Here is an 18,883-nt window from a genome sequence, read left to right as displayed (position 1 = left end):
AGGCCTCAGACTCTGCTGAATAAAATCCTCGCCTCCATCAACTTAGTCTCCCACTGAATTTTCCGGGGATGTGAGCAGCTTCCCAGCAGAGGATGCTTCTGAATGCACTCCTGTTCTGAATCAGAGCCCAGTGGCCAGGCCTGCTTCCCAAGCAAGAGGGGACAACGCGCCAGCCACCCCCAAGAGGAAGCCGGTGCTTTCCTCGGCTCTGCTGACTGCTTTTCTCATATGGAGGTTGGGTACAGAAGATTTGTTTTCTTATAGAAGAAAAAGAAATTCTCTTTGTTGCCCAAATCCCATGTCTTTGGGTTTTTAGAAAAAGAAGAAGGGTCTTACAGTCATAGAGAGTTTGGTTACACACATGTCCAGAAGGTTCTAGAAGTACATGGACTGAGTCGCCCCAAGATAGACTATTATCCAGCTGTATCACTCATCAACTTGTAAGCAAGTCACTTGTCTTTCTAAGCCAGTTTTCACATCTATAAAGCAGAGTTTGGGAATGAGAAAGGGGATGGATGGGTATGGGGGGGAATATGCCCAACACAGAAAATATCCATGCACAAAAGCTTTAAAAATTATGAAAAATGAAATAAAAGAGAGTTCATAATTATCTTCCTTTCACAGGACCTTTCTTCTCCAAAGCTTAACATAGATTACACACTCATATGTGTAAGGAGCAAACTTACCATATATGTACAATTGTTACTATAATGCATGCAGAAATAGCATGGATGGATTGCATCACTCCATAATTCCTAAGGCTTTTTGTTGTTGTTGTTGTTCATTATTCTGACTTACCACATTCCTAGGAGCCTTGAAGGCTGGTCCTTCCTTCTGCACATCACCCTCCTGCCATTCAGTTCTTTCTACACTGGCTTGTGAGTGAAGGGGAATATATGCCAATACAGCCCGGTTCCTTGCCATGCTCTAGGCAGACAGTTTACAATACTGTCTCACCCAAATTCTGGAGTAAAAAGGTCTGGGAGATCAAAGGACTGTTTCAAAACATTGGGATAGTGCCACCCACAAGAACACTTGGGAAAGAAAGTATATGGGACATTAATTATTATTATTATTTTTTTTGTAAATTCAGTGACTTTGAGGGATTTCTGTGGATGAGAACAGATAGTGCTACAAGAGGGGACACCATATGACTGTCCAAGCTATAAATGGGATACACACTAATGTGACTCAGATCACAGTCTATAGCTTGAAGCAGAGAATCAGTGATAGGAAAAGGTTCAAGTGTCCTATGACCTCAAGGAAGGAGAATGCTGTGATCCAAAAGGAGGAGCGATCTCTTTAGTGCAGACATGGCTGACATTGGTGGATGGTCTGTTAACACATTCAGAGACACTGAAATAGCATCTCAAGCGGCAGTTCTACAGTAGAGAGGAGGAATGGTCCAAGACAGCACAGTCAGAAACAACCCTGCCCCGAGAGCAAGCACCCTGCTCTTCCCACCATGGCAGCCGCCACCTTCTACCCCATGAGATGAAAGTATCTGATCATCGAAAAGGTGACAGAAACCACCTTCTGGCCATCTCCCTCTTCCTTCTTGGGAATAGGATTTCAGTCAGGAGCACAGTGATTTCACTGAGGTACTCAGGTACTGACAATAAAAACTGCGTTCCCCAGCCAACCTCATAGAAAGGATTCAGCCACGTGACTAAGTCCTGTCTCATGGGACAGAAAAGAAGGATCATGGGGTCAACTGAGAGGTTTGTTGGAGCCATCTTTTCCGTTCCCTTCTACTTCCATGAGCAATGTTGAAACTTTACAAGAATGAAGAACAGGTCCTCATGATAGTAAAGCAGAACACCAGGAGCCCAGGGCTCACAAAGAACCTCCTGGCCAGCTCTGGACGACTGGTTACTGTTCTTGACATAAAACACTGCTTCTGCCTCATGCTGATTGGTTCACAGATTTATTTCACATCTCTGATTAGGCAAAACGAGTCCTAACGGACTCAGAAATGAAAAGGACATTAATCTGAAGCAGGGATCACTGTGACTGTTAGTGCTAACTCTCAGCTTGACAGCACATACACTCACCTGGGAGATGGGCCTTTGGACATGGCTGTCAGGGATTATATTGACTATACTCAGTGATGTGGGAAGGTCCATCTTAATTCCAGGAGGGACCATTCCCTGGTCAGGGGCTCTGGGGCCATATCAAATAGAGAAAAATAGCCAAGCACTGGGAAGCTTTCCTGTCTCTCTGTTTCTTGGCTGTGGATGTCATGTAATGGGTTCCTTCAAGCTCCTGCCTTTGCAACATCATCTCTGTGATGGGCTGTGATGTGGAAGTGTGACAGCCACAGGAGACACAAGTAAGACAGAGATTTCCCCTCCATCTGGGCACAAGGATCTGTCTACAGATTGCATCTGATATGAGATCCCTCAATCCTGGGCACATCTAGTAAATTCTTTCTGCAAACAACAACAACAACAAAAAGGCAGAGAGCTCCCTGGGTCTGTAAACATTCAGTCCTTCAAGGGAAAGTAGTAAGAGATATAAGAATGCCTGAGACTCTGGGATTCAGACAAGATGGAGCATCTCTGACACGAATGGTCCACTGATTTCTAGGAAAGGTCCAATCAGCACGGAGAGGAACCATTGCACAGAGCAGCACCCTCTTGCGTGGTTAACAAACATTAGAATGCAACAAGGGCCACCAACAGTAGAGCAGGTACTAGAGAAGTTGGGAGTGACTCTGAGTACCTGCTGTAAACATTCTAAGCTTTTATTTTGGACTTTTGGTTTCCACACAGATCTGCCCCTTATTTCCAGCCTTTGGCTTGAGTTTCATGTATAGATTAAGCCTTCTCAGCCTAATCAGTGAGGTTACCCCAAAATGCCCAGACTTCATCTCCAACTGCTTGTACTTACAGCAGAAGGCCTTTTGCTCCAAGAGCAAGTATCACACTTGTTCCTGGCTCTAAGACAGCTCTTTAATCTGTATTTTTTTTTTACTTTATACCATTTTTAAATTTAAATTAGAAACAAGCCTGCTTCACATGTCAATCCCAGCTCCCTCTCCCTCCCCTCCTCCCCCGCCCCCCACCAACCTCCCCACTGCACTCACCTTCCACTCCCCAGGGAGGGTGAGGCCCTCCATTAGGGATTCCAAAAGTCTGTCATACCATCCAGGGCAGGGCTTAGTCCCTCCCCCATGTGTCCAAGCTGAGAGAGCATCTCTCCACTTGGAATGAGCTCCCCAAGTCCATTCGTATGCCACAGATAAGTACTGATCCACTACCAGAGGCCCCATAGATTGCCGAGGCCTCTTCACTGACACCCATGTTCAGGGGGTCTGGATCAGTCCCATGCTGGCCTCCCAGAAATCAGTCTGGGGTCCATGAGCTCCCCCTTGTTCAAGTCAGCTGTTTGTGTGGGTTTCACCAGTTTGGTCTTGACCCCTTTGCTCATCACTCCTACCTTTCTGCAACAACCTCTTTTTCAGATGACTTTTGTGTTTTCTGAGGCAGGGTCTCACGAAAACTCAAGTTTTCAGCATACCCGAAGATGACCTTGAATTCCTGAACTTCCTGCCTCCACCTCCCACATACCCTGACTCAAACTGACCACAGCTGCTGATTCTATATATACACATACATGCTGTAACTAGATTGAAGGAGTATTTATCTAACCCAAGTTTCTATGTACTTTAGACATAACTGTTTGACTTCTCAAGTACCTCACCCGAATTTGACTGTGGAAACTCTGGGGCTTTGCTATTTCATTAGTCTCTTTCTTCACTTAAGCCATCTTTCCTTGTGTTTTTGTCACACTCTGCCATTGAATTCTATGCCCTGGATTTGAACTTGAGCTCCCTCATCTGCTCCAAGAAAGGGAGTTATAAGAAGCAGAATCACAGAGCATCTGGCAGAATCAAAACCTTGGGTAAGCAAACTGTGGGTGTCTTTGCTGTCCCGATCCCCAGAGCTTTTAACAGGCAAGTATACACAGCTAGGCTTCAAGGTGAAGGTGCAACGTGTGAATTTTTCATGTTTATTTTACTGTGAGCACAGTCATCCTGTCATGTCTATGGATGAAAGCTGGTTCCATAAATAGCACCAGGAACCTCTGGCTAGCATTTTCTTATGCATTAAATGTGAATATCTGAATATTACATTTAGTTCATGAAATAAGTTGAATGTGTCTTCATCTTTTTTCTATCTTCAAATACTTCAAAACATACAGCATTTTTCTAAGCTCTCCCTGTCTTCCCTCCCCCCCACTCCATCCCTCTCTCTGTCCCTCTCTCTTATTAGACAAGGTCTTCTCCAGACTGACCTCAAACTCCCCATGAGGCTGAGAATGACCTTGAACTTTTGATCCTCTATTCTTTACCTGGGAGGCAGGAGCTGGAATTGCCAGCATGTGCCACCATATCCAGTTTGTGTGGTGCTGGAGATCAAATCCAGGGCCTTGCAGATGCTGGACAGGCACTCTACCAACTGAGCCCCAGTCCCAGCCAGCAGCTGGTCCTTCAGGCCCATCATGTGTGCTGCATGTACAGATCTGCAGGCCACATGCTCTGTCATTGTCAGGGAGGCTGAGCCAAAGTCACAGAGTGAAGCAGGTCAGAGACTGGGAGGCCCCTAGAGTGTGGGAGAGAGCCACAGTTCCCATGAGGCAGGTCTGTGCTTCCTGTTACAGGGTAAGAATCCCTTCCTCCCTTGGATAACATCCTTTAACTCCCACTAGCTCAGTGTCTTGGGTGAGCCCTTAGGCAGCTCATTTTACATGCCATTTATCTAGGTGAGATACTGGGGCAGCTGTATTTTCCACAGTTAGAGGCCTTAATATCCGCCCTACTTCGCACACTCTTAGAGAACTCTACTGTATTTCACCTAAGAAGTATATTCTATATCTTCTCTCTTTGAGCCCAAGAGGGGGAGAAATGGTCTCAGGGGCCGCTGGGACATTCTAACTCTGCCCAGGTTCTATGGGCTAGAGCCTAACCTACTCTAGTGTCCTGTGCTGTAAAGAAGCCCGAGTAGTTAATGGAGACGTTTGTCCCAGGCAGACTTCCAACTAACCTATAGTACTGCGGTGGTTTGAAAGAGATGTCCCTTATTTTCTTAGACATTTAGACTCTTGGTCCCCAGTTGGCAGTGCTATTTGGAGAGGCTTGGGAAGTTTGGAGGCAGTATGCAACTGGGAGCAAGCTCTGAGGTTTCAAAGCAATACACCGTTCCCAGTTAAGTCCTCTGCTTCCTGTTTGCTTTCAGCTTGCTGGTCGTCAGCCTGCTTTCTGCCATGCTATCCTGATGTGATGATGGTGAGGGACCTCTAGAACCGGAAACCCAAAAATCCCTCTTTTTAGAAGTTGCCCTGGTCACAGGGTTTTATCCCAGGAACAGTAAAAGTAACTAATACAGCGCCAACTTGCTAGCCAATTGAATAATCAATCCATCTTGAAGTCTTCCGGCCCAAGTTAATTTGTTCTAGCAGGCACCACTTAGTGCATAAATGGAACTATATTGCCAAGCTGAGTCCTAATTTGAGAACTATAGACAAGACAATATGATTCTTATTATTTGAAGCCATGAAGTATGGGGACTGTGGTGGTTGAATGAGAAATGTCCCCCATAGGCTCATGTATTTGAGCACTTGGTGGCCAGTTTCTGGTGCTATTTATGGGACCTTTGGGAGATGGAGCCCTACTGCAGAAAGTACATCTCTGGGGGTGGGGCTTAAGAGTGTATAGCCTTGCCCCACCGCTTGTTCTTCCTCTTTGCTTCCTGTATAGGGATTCGAGGTGGTCAGCCAGCTTTCTGCTCCTGCCACCACTCTTTCCCTGACTGTTGCCATCCCTTTCTTGTAGGTGTGGACTCCTTCCTCTGGAACTTAGAACAAGCCCTTCCTTCCCTAACTTGATTTTTTTTGTCAAGATATTTTATCGCAGCACCAGAAAAATAACTAATATGAGGACTTCCTCCTGTTGTGGGAATTCATTCCGCCCATAGTTTTGGGGGTACCAGTCTTTGGGCATGGCTTCTGTGTGCAGACATGATCTCGTAAAAGGAAGAGGAGGGGTCTTGCTCACTTTCTTGGAAGGTTGGAGCAGAAGCAAGCCTTGAGGTTGTTCACATCGACCCGGGGCAGAACTACAGAACATGGCAGCGGGACCCACAGGGGCTGGACCCACAGCGGCTTCCTCTTTATTCTATATTCGTGAGTCGGTATTTCCCATTGAATCCCCATAATAAAGATTTTTGTAAAATCCTGCCACACCCTCCCTTCACACCAATACCTGGTTAGAGCGATTCGTTAATGGAGGGCTCTCTGAGTATTGGATTTGGGATGTGTTTAGATGGGAAATGCAGGGAATAAACAAACGAGAAAAAGAGACACTTCAATTATAGTCAGTCCTTTTGATATCTAGGGGGTGGTTACTGAAGAAATGCCTAGAAAAGAGAAGAGATTGGGGAGGAAGTGAAACCTTAGCAGTTTTCCAATGTTCCTCAGCAAAAGTTGTCAAAAAGGAAGAGATGCCAGCACCAGCAGAAATGCCTCACTTGTGGGTCCTGCTGTAGCGTTTTCCCTGGAGGCTGGTGCAATGCCAGGTGCTGAGTGGATGCTCAAATACACATTGTAACTTTAAAATCTGCATGGAAATCCCATGGTGTCCTAACCAGGCTCTGCTTGTAAAGAACACAAATTCTATCAAATTAATGCCACTAAAAGTAAGTCTTTCGTGAGAGGCTAAAGGGGAATTTTCCCCAGACCCACTGTGAAATGTAGGGAGAGCCTTGTGAGAAAAAAACAAAAGCAAAAACAAACAAAAACAAACAAATAAAACCCAACTATCCTCCCTTCCAGCCCCTAAGCCCCCAGCCTTGGAGAACTCATGTTCTAGCTCCTTTCCCAAGGTCTAATCTTTTTTCTTTTACAGATTGCTTCCTCTGTTATGTACCCCTGGCTGTCCTGAAATTTGCTATGCAGACCAAACTGGTCTTAAATTTGCAGAGATCCTCCTGCCTCTTCCTCCCAAGCACAGGGACTAAACGTGTGAGCCACATGCCTACAGTTTTAAGGACCCCACAGCAGTCAACTGCTCCCTCTGCCTAAATTTCTAAGTCCTGGGGAGAGACACTATCTAGGTAAGCCTGGACTGGTAGCCACATGGTTTGAGCAGTGCTGGCTGGGCTGGGACCACATGGTTTTCCAGGCTTCCTCTCCTAGTTGATATGTGAGAGCTTTCTATGATGGGATTGATTTGCTAGGGAGGAAATGCTAATGCTGAGACAGGTGTGGACTCAGCCATTAAGGGAGGTGTATTGTACCTACCGAAGTCTGGGCCTGTGAAAAATGCCTTCAGGGTACTAGACACTGCTGCATTCATTAATTTGCTGGTTGCTGAGATCAAACACCTGGCAAGAAACAAGGGTGGAAGAATTTATTTTGGCTTACAGTTACACAGGCCAGAACCCAACATGAAAGGGGAGGCAGGGGAGTATGAGGCAGCTGGTGACACTGCTCAGAGTCAGGAAGCAGAGGGAGAGAGGGAGAGGGAGAGAGAGGGAGAGAGAGGGAGAGAGGGAGAGAGAGAGAGAGAAAAAGAGAGAGAGAGAGAGAGAGAGAGAGAGAGAGAAAGAGAGAGAGGGAGGGAGGGAGGAGGGAGGGAGGGAGGGAGGGAGGGAGAGACTAACGGTAGTGCTCAGGCCATTTTCTCCTCTTTAATCAGTTCTAGGTCCCCAGCCTACATTCTGTAAAATGGTCTCACTCATATTATTCAGGGTGTGCCTTCCCTCTTCCTGAACATAACCAGAGAAGTGTGTAACTCTAAATCCAGTCAAATTGAGGATGAGAATCAACCTTCCCAGTCACCATCGCCATGGAAGCATCACGGAAAGACACCCCCTAACATCCGATTTCAGCTTACAATTACAGATGCAGGGGGACCTGGAGGAGGGCCTTCTGTCACTCATGACCCATGCTGTCTAGGACTGCCCATGCTTTTAAGAATTCGAATCTCTACTGCCCACAGTTGCTCTCAGGCCAAACTATTAGGGTTCACAGACAGCCCAGGGGTCCAGTTCCAAGTTCCTCTCCAGTTGAGACATGCATGTAACAGCCCTGGCCTGTGCTTTCTAGAGCTCCGTTCATCTAGCAACCTGCAGAGGAACCAGCTCTCAGGAAGAATCAAGCTGCACTGAGATAGCAAAGGAAGCATTTGCCTTCGTCAGGAGGCCCACCTAAGGTGGATGGTCTAGAATGACCTCCAGACTTCCAAAGGACCCTAGTGGCCTCCAGGGAGTAAAGAAGACAAAGTCCTGAGCCCCATCTCTCTTGGAAGGCCATGGTCACTGTAGCTGGAGCTCTGGGTCATGAAAAGCAGCTTAAAATGGAAGGGAGCCTGACTGTTGTAATTGGAGCCACATGCAAAAGAGACTTGGAGTCAGATGAGCAGTGCCTGGCAATGTGCACTTGGATGAGATTTTCAAGTCCATCAATGAAACAACCTTAATGTTTTCCAACTCTGAAATTTTGCAGTTTTCTAATAAATGTGGTTATAGGAACCCCAGAATCCACAGGTGTAAATTTTTTGCAAAATTATTTTTAGTAAAATGAAAATAATACTATTATGATGATGCTAATGATGATGATTTATATCCATTTCCAAAGTGTTTTATACTCTGTGCCTTGTTCCTAGGAGCCTGATCAGTATGGTTGAAGTTCAGAGCTGAAACAAACAATATGAACTCCAGTTCTCGATTCCAAATACTCCTTTTTAAATACCACTCCCCCACCCTGAGTCTTTCAAGGTCCAGGCTGTTAATCAACTAAGAGCAAGCCTGAGGTGATTGACAGTATCTGTCCGAGGCAATGAACTCCACTCCAGCGATGCCTTTATGCTGCTGTGTTGAGTTGTTCAAGTGTGACCCTTCCATCTGTTCCCACTAATCTGAAAGTCATTGAGACCCACGTCCCCATTCATCCAGCACACAGCACGCCCTCCTGTTAACACGCATATGCAAAGCTGTACCCTGTCAGCAACCGAAGGGGTTTTTAAAAGTCTCACTTACAACATCTGTATAAACATTTACACAACAGAAAATCCACTTGTTCACTGTTAACTTTTTTCCTTACTTAATGTTTCAGCAGACACTTCTAAGTATGCGGTCCTGCTGAAGAGATATTTTCAAGTTTACCCTGCAGATTAATTTTCAAAGATTGGTAGCTGGCTTTGATGTTTCAAAAAAAAAAAAGAATATTCTACACATGGTGTCTTAAAAATTCTTGAGAGCTCATAATTCTATTTTCAGGGATTTGAGTAAAATTTAAAATATTTTGAGGGCATCATTAAGTTAATGGGTCTCCTAAGTAGCAATCTGTAGTTTTGAGAAGAGTTCAAAAGATTGTAAATTAGCGGTTCTGATCTTGAGAAGCAGCTGGGCTTTGCCTTCCACTGCTTTATCTTGTGTGACTTAGATGGTTTCATCAAATAAGTGACTTAGCCAAAAGTAACAAAAAAAAAAAAAGCAAAATATTTAAAATACTACAGGGCAAGTGTGAGTGATGTGCCTGGATGCTTCCTTGTGTCATCTGAGAATTTGAACTCTTTGTGGGCAAAGGATAATGTCAGTTAAACTAAATGAGGTAAGACTGCCTGTTTCTATAACTTCATCACTTCTTCCTTCTAACTTGGTACCTTCTCTGTATCCTGGCCAGATCTGCACTCCATTATTCAAGTCTGGCCTTTGCCCTGATCTTGACTCTCTCTATGTGACCTTGTCTCTGGGACTCAGTTGGATGGATGAGGCACTTAAAGAACGTGAATTTTAAAACCCCTTCAGACTTGGAAAATCTCTGGGCATATAAAACCAGTTCTGTGCACCTAAAATAGTCATCTTCAGATTTGGGCATCCCACCACAGGGCTGGAACCCTGAAGAGTGTCCACTGACCTAGCTATTGACATAGGTATTCCTAAGGCCTCAGAGACCCTAGGAAGCTGCTTCTGAAACTTTCCAAGAATCCAAACTTAACCCCGACTTGCAATAGTATTTTTACTGCTTTGCCAAGAAAATGCCTCACACTATCCTGTGAGATCATGATCTTAGATGGTTATGTTCACCATATCCCTTTCTATCTTTCCCTTCCTCCTCTTCAATGACCAAAGGGTATAAGAAATTTCTATTGGATTGGAATACACCAGTCACTTCACCTTATTGAGCTTTTGGCTTTTCACCTGTAAGATGGAAGTAACACATGTGGAGAACAAAACTGGTTGGCAGGAAGATGTCACTACTTGTGAGTGTTGCTCATGGATGACCCCCTTCTTACTAGAGTAAACAAAATGCCTATCCAACACCAATACACGGATTCTGGACACCTACAGAGAAAAAGTAAGGGAACAACACACACATGATATTAAAAGCTTTAAAAATATTTGTAACTTTGGGAACAATGACTTTACTCCTAAAAAGATATCAAATTATAGACAATCTTCTTCATGTAGGTATTCATCCAAACACTGTTTATAATAACTCTTACTAGCTAGGTGGTGGTGGCAAATGCCTTTAATCCCAGCACTTGGAGGAAGAGGTAGGAGGATCTCTGTGAGTTCCAGGACAGCCAGGGGAAACACAGAAAAACATAAAGAAATAAATAAATCTCTTACTAAAGGCAATTTAATACCCACAAGTCAATCATTATACAATCATAGCTGAAGCCCCATGTGGCCCTTCAAAAGATTTTAGAAAAAAATGTTTTGTGACTTTGAAAATGCTTGTATTAATTTTTAAAGATGAGATTTATATTTAGCTATTATTGTAAGGTTAGACTTGACTAGAATGCATGAAGCTCTGGGTTCAATTCCCAGCATCACATAAAGGGTGGTAACTACCTGAAATCCCAATTCAAGTGACAGAAGCAGAAAGATCTGGTGTTCAAAGCTGCTCTCAGCTATCTGGAGAGTTCAAGGTCAACTTGGGCTATATGCTACATGAGATCCTGACTGTGAATAAAGAAGTAAATATCACTGTAAATTTGTGGTGAAATATATTACTTAACTATACCTCCATTAGGGAAAAAAAGATTGACTTGATGAAGTATTTATTCACAGTAATTGAGAACTGCATCTTTACTTGTCTCCATATTCTAAATCCTAGCATACTTAAGATGGAGAAAGGCACACTGTTTACTAAATCTCACAAGGACAGCCAGAGGAATGATGAGAAGCAGGTAGAGTATTTTAGCCTCACAGAGCTCTACCCTGACTGTACCTTCCCATTGTGCTTATTGAACTGGTCTAGTCAAGCTAAGCCCTAGCCTGATGCCCCTTACTTGCTCAAGAAATAGATAAAATTGGATTTTTCAGAGATCTGAGCCCTCTCCTATCAAGCATAAATCAAGAAAATGCCCAGAAACCATGCCTGTGGGCCAATGTGATGGAGGCAATTCCTCAATGGAGGTTCCTTCTTCCTAGGTGACCCTAGCTTGTGTCAAGTTGATGAATGCTAACCAGCACAGCACCCTTGCCCAGAGGTTCTGAATCATGAAAGCACTGGGCTGGTCAAACAGTCCTCAGCTAGGCCAGGTTTGCTCCCTATGTGGAGAGAAGCCAGCCTGAGTCCTGCACAGAGGGATCCTTGGGAAAAGCATGCTCAGTAGCCCATTACTCATGGGTCTGTGGAAGGGTTAGCTGTTTTCCCATCAGCCAAACACCCAGTTCCTGGACATGATTCTTCCTCCAGGTGGAGCTTAGAATAATACAAGGCTAAAGACAGCTGGGGATGGCCATGGAGGCATTCAGAGTGTCAGTCTCAAATGGGGTAAATGCAAGCACTGGAGGAGAACATACCCAAGCCATTAAGACATTGTACAGGTCAACTTCTAATGTCCCCAGACCACAGGTCTAACCATTTCATGCCAATGGTCCTCATGGGGACACTATCATTCAGGAATTCTGCAGACACTTTTGGGTGCCATCAGTGCCAGGGAAGTGGTACCACTGGAATCTACTGGGACAGGGATGCAGACAAACAGTCTTTGCTGCTTGCCTTTGTTGCCCCATAAGCCTTAGCTCCAGACCTGTGGTTCTGATGAGAGTCATGCAAGCTGCCATAGCAGTCTGCAGCTCTCAAACCCTCCGGGGCTCCCTCCACCTTCAGGATAAAGATAAGGATTCTTTTCATGGTTTGGATGCAAGACCATGCGGCACTCAGACCGCAGGCTGTGCTTGCAGCTGCATCTCCAGTCACCTGCACCTCTCTGACCTGGACTGGCTTGCTTCTCCCAAATTTGTCATACTCAACACACCTGTGTGGTGAAAGCTCGCCACTTTGCTCTAGCTTCCAGAGGATGCACAACCTTTCAGATTGGCTCGACGACTCTTTCTACCTCCATGATCCCAACAGCACAAGAGATGTTACCTGAAGCCATCAGATTCCAGACTGTTACTCATAGCAGCCATGGAAATTAATGAGGGATTTTTCTTTTCTTTTTATTATTTTCTTTGTTGTTGTTTTTTTGTTTTTCAAGTCAGGGTTTCCTGAAAATCACTCTGTAGACCAGGCTGGTCTTGAACTCAGAACTCAAGGGATTTGCTTATCTCTGCCTACTGAGATCTAGAATTAAAGTGTGCACCACCACTGCCCATAGAGAGATTTTTTTCATAAGATTTTATTTACTTTTATTTTATGTATATTAGTGATTGCCTACAGGTATGTACACTACATGTGTGCAGTACCTGTGGAAGGCAGAAGAGGGCATCGGATCCCCTGGAGTTATAGATTGTTGATGAATCACCAAGTGGGCGCTAGGAACCAAACCCAAGTCCTCTGCATTCGGCCAGGGCTTTTAATCACTGAGTCATCTCTCCAGCCCTAAGTGAGGATCCTGACTCATCAAGTTCATTATCTCTTCCCGGCCATAACCATCAGCAATGTGAAAGGTTTTGGTCTCCATAGAGTGTCACTGAGTAGCACCCTTACCCTCTGCATCATCAAGCTACTCACCTCACCTTGTTTATCAAGATAAGGTCTCTCACTGCATGGTGTGCCTCACCTATTATGTTAGGCTGACTAGCCAGTAAGCCCCAGGATCTTCCTATCTCCATCTCTCTGGTACAGGGATTACAAACAAGTACCTTGTGTTACTTTTCACGTGGGTGCTGGAGGTGAGGGACAAATTCAGTTTCTCACACGTGTACTTTACCAACGGAGCTGTCCTTCCTCCTGGAGAAGTACTTCTAAAACCCACTTGCAAACACCATTGTTGTTAGATGACTTCCCCATAATCCACTTGCTGGTCACAACACTAGAAACTGTACCTGGGGTTCCCTGCCCATTTTCCAGAGCTGCCTCTACAAAAGTGTTGAACATCCAAAAAGGAAATGTCGAATGTCACTTTCAAAATAAGGGTAGGGGATTTGTCAAAGACAACTTGATTAAAAGAAAGCATTTTTCACAGCCAGTTAGTGTAAAGAGCACAGCAGCGAACTATAGGGAAGGGCGGGTTTTTCCTATCTTTTGTTATTGGCATTGAATCTGAAGGTCCTTAGTCCTTCACGGAAGCTTAAGGGGCTTAGATCAAGGGCAGATTTTGAAATTGAATTTATTCAGATTAGGCAAAACCTTCAGTGAGAGGATTTACTCCCCACAAGCTGTTGCCAAATTGGGGCTGCCTTGGCCAGGCCCCTTCTTCTTGGCCACAATCAACTTGTTCCCACACTTCTGCCTGTGCCCAGGAGCCAGTGTGCTGGGCCCTTCAGCCTTCGTAGCTTCCTCAGCCTATGGATCATACCTCACAACCCCAAGGGTTTTTGGCAAGTATTCTCTGAGCTGCCAGTGTCCTAAGAATTATTCAGAGAGCTGATACTGCAGAAGGGGCCAGAGATGTCCAGCCACAAAATGCTCCTCCCGGCGCTGTCAGCATTTGTCAAGCCATGTGCAATGTCCCAGCAAGGAGGGTGCTCTGCCATAACAATCATGAAGACGAAGGGGGCTCAGGAGAGTTCAGAGTTGTAAGAAGTTGCTGCCTGGAGACTTCCCCTTTAGCACCCCCTATCTCTGGCTTATGAGGCACTAATCTCACCCTAAATTGGAAGGAAACTGCCATTGGTTTTGTGAGGGTTTGTGTGTAGCAGAAGGAAGAGCTGTAGCAATGTCTCCTCAAGTCACTCACTGTAGTATATTGCTCAGCTTCTATTTCAAATGGGCACTCATTGGGAGTTTGAAAGATTTCAAGTCCAAGTTTTGTTCTTATGCCATAAAAATAGCTTTCTCTTAGATAGACTGGAGATGTGGGCCTGGGGAAAGCAGTTCAGCACTTGCTGCTTTGCAAAGGACCCAGGTTCTGTTCCCAGTACCCACATCAGGAAGCTCAAGACTGCCTATAATTCTAGTTCATAGGGATCTGACAACCTAATTTGACCTCTGAAGGTACCTGCATGCACGTGGTGCACACAAACTCATGCATGCATATGCAGACACATCAACTTTAAAAAATTAAATCTTTAGACATCCTGGATACACAAGAAAAGCATAAAGACATATTTTAAATTCTCATAGTTTCAGCACTAGGAGATGAAAGTCCACGGTATTCTGGGCTCTGCATCCTTTTCAAGCCACTTTTAAATTCTTCAAAAGGATGCTGGTGACAGAAAACTTGGTGCTAGCCTCTCCAGTAAAGTAGAAAGACGCATGTGGTCAGCTCTGGATCAAACATAAAGGTGATCACCTACAACTTGCTGAGTTACTATTTAAAATGGAATCCTAGACTGGAGAGATGGCTCCATGGGTAAAGCATTACACCAATATGAGGACCTGAGTTTGGCTCTCCCAGCACCCACTAAACAGCAAGGCACAGTAGCACACACTTGTAACCTCAGTGCGAATATTGGACACAGGAGGATCCTGGGGGCTGGGGAGGGATGTACCAGCCTAGCTGAAGCAGAAAGCTTCGGGTTCAGTGAGGGACTTTTGTCTCAGAAAGTTAAGTTATGGGTATTGAGAGAGGGAGCCACCTGAAGTGGACCTCTGACCTACACACACATGGTGTGTGTCATTCCTACCTATATTGACCACACATAGAGAGAAAGGAAAGAGAGATGGGGAAGGAAGACAAGAAAGAAAATTTTGTCTGCAGAAATGCATGGAGTCTGATAACCCAACAGGCAGATGAGGAAACTGAACTCCAGAGGTGCTGCATCCCTCTGCATCTCAGACACAGTGAGGGGACAACTAAACTCCCTCTGCATCTCAGATAGAGGGAAGGGACTACTAAATTCCCCTGCATCTCAGACAGAGGGAGGGTACCACTAAACCCCTCTGCATCTCAGACTCCTGGCAGGGACCTCTAAACCCCTCTGCACATTTAGTGTTGCTCTTTGCACTAGACCAGCTGTCTCACTGTAGAAAGAATTGGTGGTAAAATTCAATTTAAGTCAAAGCCCCAAACAAGAAACTGTATACACTGACTTAAAATTTCCAAATTTCTCAGCAATGAGGGCTCAGGTTCTGTTTGCTTGTCTTATTTTGTTGTTGTCGTTTGTTTTGTTTTGATTTTTACACAAAGACTTCAATCTTAATTTTGATCTATTTCAATGGAAATCATTCTAAATGTATCTTTTCAGAGTTCAGCACATGAAACAACACTTATTCATTTCTCAATGGCTGGGTCCTAACTATACCCACCGGTTTTTATTCTGTACTGTGACATTCTGAGACCTTTTAGGGTTGGTAGATTGTCCTATGAGCTGGTCCAGATTTAAGCCTTCATCAATTTATGCCGGCTCTGTATGGATTTTCTGTCTCTCCCTCACAATCAAGCTGTCAGCTATCATGTCTTTCTGTTCCCAGTGTCTTAAGACCTTCTCTTCATTTGCTCCCATCTGCTGTTACTTCTAATCTGGTTTATGAGGGCACTCAGACACCTATGTTTGGTACAAGTATGTGCAATGTAAGAGTAAACAGACCCTGCCTGAGCACTGAGGGGCTCTCAATAATGAAATTAGCAAGCAGACCTACAGACATATGTTTTAATTCCTCTAAAGCCCTATTAAGTCTCCCCTGACCTGCTGTAGATTGCCAAATAAGCAAATAAATGATACAGTACAGGAACTTAAAAAATGACACGAATGGGCACAGAAAATTCAAGCACTCTCTTTTTATACATAGCTGTCTCTCTGTGGAAAGGGGTTTGGATCTCAAAGCAACAGAGTGGGTTCTGGGTCCTTGAGATTATTTCTTTCATTCTTTATCATTTCTAACACACCACCCTCTACCTCAGAATAGATACTTCTCTAAAGTCACATGAGCCATGAGGAGTGGGCAGCCCAGAGGAAGGGTCTCTCCCCCCAGTATCTGCTTGTTGCCCCACCACCACCACCCGTACCCTACTTGCCTGTGTGCTTCTGAAGCAATTGAGATATGGCCCGGGGTTTATGGCTTAGCTGGGAGTGTGTTTACATAACATGCAGGAAACTCAGGGCTCCAGTACCACATGGTGGCAGGTATCTGTAATCCTAGCTCTTGGGAGGTAGAGGCAAGGAAGATCATAAATTCATAGTCATCCTGGGCTATGTAGCAAGCTCATGGCCAACCTAGGCTACATGATAGATCTTTTTTCCATCTCTGCCACGATATTCTACCTCAAATTATAAATTCCCTAAAATACACTTAACCAAGAAAAACAAGGAAAGAGCTAGATCAGTACCCTCCAAGCTCATGGAATGATGAAACCATTCTTCGCTTTATGGTCCAAAGTGGTGCCATGGGGGAGCTGTATGAGCTGAGAAAGCCAAGTGATTTGCAAAATTATAGCACAGGAGGGATTTCCTGATGCAAGCACCTGTTTCAGGGTGATTACCAATTATTCACAGCCTAACCATGACCCTGCAAGCTGACTTTCCTCCCTCCCCCACCCACGTATCATGCATCACCCACAGACCCATTCCTCTTTGCCAAATGAAAGGCCTCATACTATAGTTAACTATAGTATGAGGATTGTGGCCACCTCAGCCAGTGAGATTTGAACGGTGCATTACCAATTTGCAAAAGACATCACATCCACGATCAGGATCTTACCATTTGACATCCCTGCTTGCCAAGACTGCTCCTGGGAAAGTCCTCTCCTCAAAGATCCTGCAAAATGTTAACTCAGAACTGAGCCTATAAACTGCCTGATCCTCTTTCCATACCAGCCTCTTCCCCTCCCCACTGCCTTTCTTTCCAGCTGTCATTTTTAGAGTGTATGTTTTAATTGTCCACAGTTGAGAACATCTGAAGCAGTTTGCAGAGACACAGGATCCTATGCTGCTCCAGAATCTCTCTTCACCCCTGGCCTCCGTGGCTGTCCCTGGGGACATTTATGGGTTCTAGCTTCTTACCTAAAAGTATTTCTAAGGCTATTGTGAGTGACAGAGGACAGGTCCCTCCTTGTAATGCATACTATTTTTAAATGGTCTTTTTGTAATGGGGTCTCCACCCTTAAACAAATGCAGGGCAAATTTCCCCCATGGGTGTCCCGAGGAGAGCTTGGGAAGAAACACCATCCTTATCAAGGCGGTAAGCCCAGACACACACACTTGCTTGTTACCATATTTAAAGGCATGGCCACAAAGAAATAGTTTACAATGGGGAAGTCCTAGTCTGCATTTCCAAGGAATCACATTTTGGGGAGAATTACAGAATAATTACACATATGCTTAGATCGCTAGCATTCAGCGAAGCGGACAGTATTTTGAGGATTTAAGATGTTGGTGTAGTGCTCGTCTCTAAGAAACCAGGATAATTCGGACATTCAAATGCAAAGCCGCACCATTTGGAGAGTGTAATGCGGTCTGTTCTGGTCCCTGTTACAAATTCGGAAAGGCTCCCAGGCTGCAGACCTTAGAGGCGCTTAATACTTAAATCTGTTTCCAATGTAAAGCGCAGAACAAAAGTTCTGGGCATTAATGAAACGGATCCTAACGCCCGGCGCGGGCGCGTTTCATTAACGGGTCACTTTAGGAGAGTAAAAAATAATGACAGAGAGCTTTGCCGTGCGCAACTCGGTAGTGTCTTTCGACGAAATATCGTTTAACCAATAACACATTCAACATCCATTTTAATACTATTTGGGGTTTTCAAATCCGGCTTGCATTCATTTCATGCCTATGATGCTGTCTATAACCAATTAGTATACACGAATGTCTTCCCTTGGTCTCAATACTGATTGGTTATTCATGCTGTAGCTTAGTAGCCAGGAAATGACATGTAATTGAGAGGTATTATAACTACACCTAAAATGGTGACTTTAAAATATGAAACATGTCGTTCACTTCTAATCTCGACACTGGTTATTTCCTATGAATGTATTTCTATAATGCTTTAAAAGTGTGCATTTACCATTTGTGCACACAATTTACAACTTCCACAAATTTAGCCCACCAAACACACAAAAGACTTCCAATTGAATATTCCAGTTTAAATTCTTTCTATGGAAAGGTTTACTATTTGAGAATCTTTTCTTCAGTATAAATAAATATAATTTGTGTTTTCAGTATATTTCAGTGTAACTCTTGTCTTCTAAGACCCTGTATTCAAAATAACAAAAACTTTGCAACTGTGTCAGCCAACTCCAGGAGCCTAAGTGGCAGATTTGCACAGGGTGTTCATGGTGTTTACACATTTGATTGGTTTTGTGCCTTGGATGTGTTCATTTGAGATGAGAGTGTTTCCCATCAGGGCCTCCGCAGCTAGCAGCGGCTTGCAAAGTACGGATGCAGCAGAGATGAAAGGAGAAACTCATCCCAGCACAAGGGGCGAGGAGCTCTGAGCCAGCCTTCTCTCAGTGTGAAAGGTTAATCATGAGATTTAGAATGTGAGCTCACTCTCAAAGGCAGCTCACTTGATCCCAGACATTGTAAAGGAAGATGAGAAC

This window comes from Cricetulus griseus, chromosome 3, assembly GCF_003668045.3.
Source record: "Cricetulus griseus strain 17A/GY chromosome 3, alternate assembly CriGri-PICRH-1.0, whole genome shotgun sequence".
NCBI lineage: Eukaryota > Metazoa > Chordata > Mammalia > Rodentia > Cricetidae > Cricetulus > Cricetulus griseus.
Note: the sequence above shows the minus strand (reverse complement) of the source record.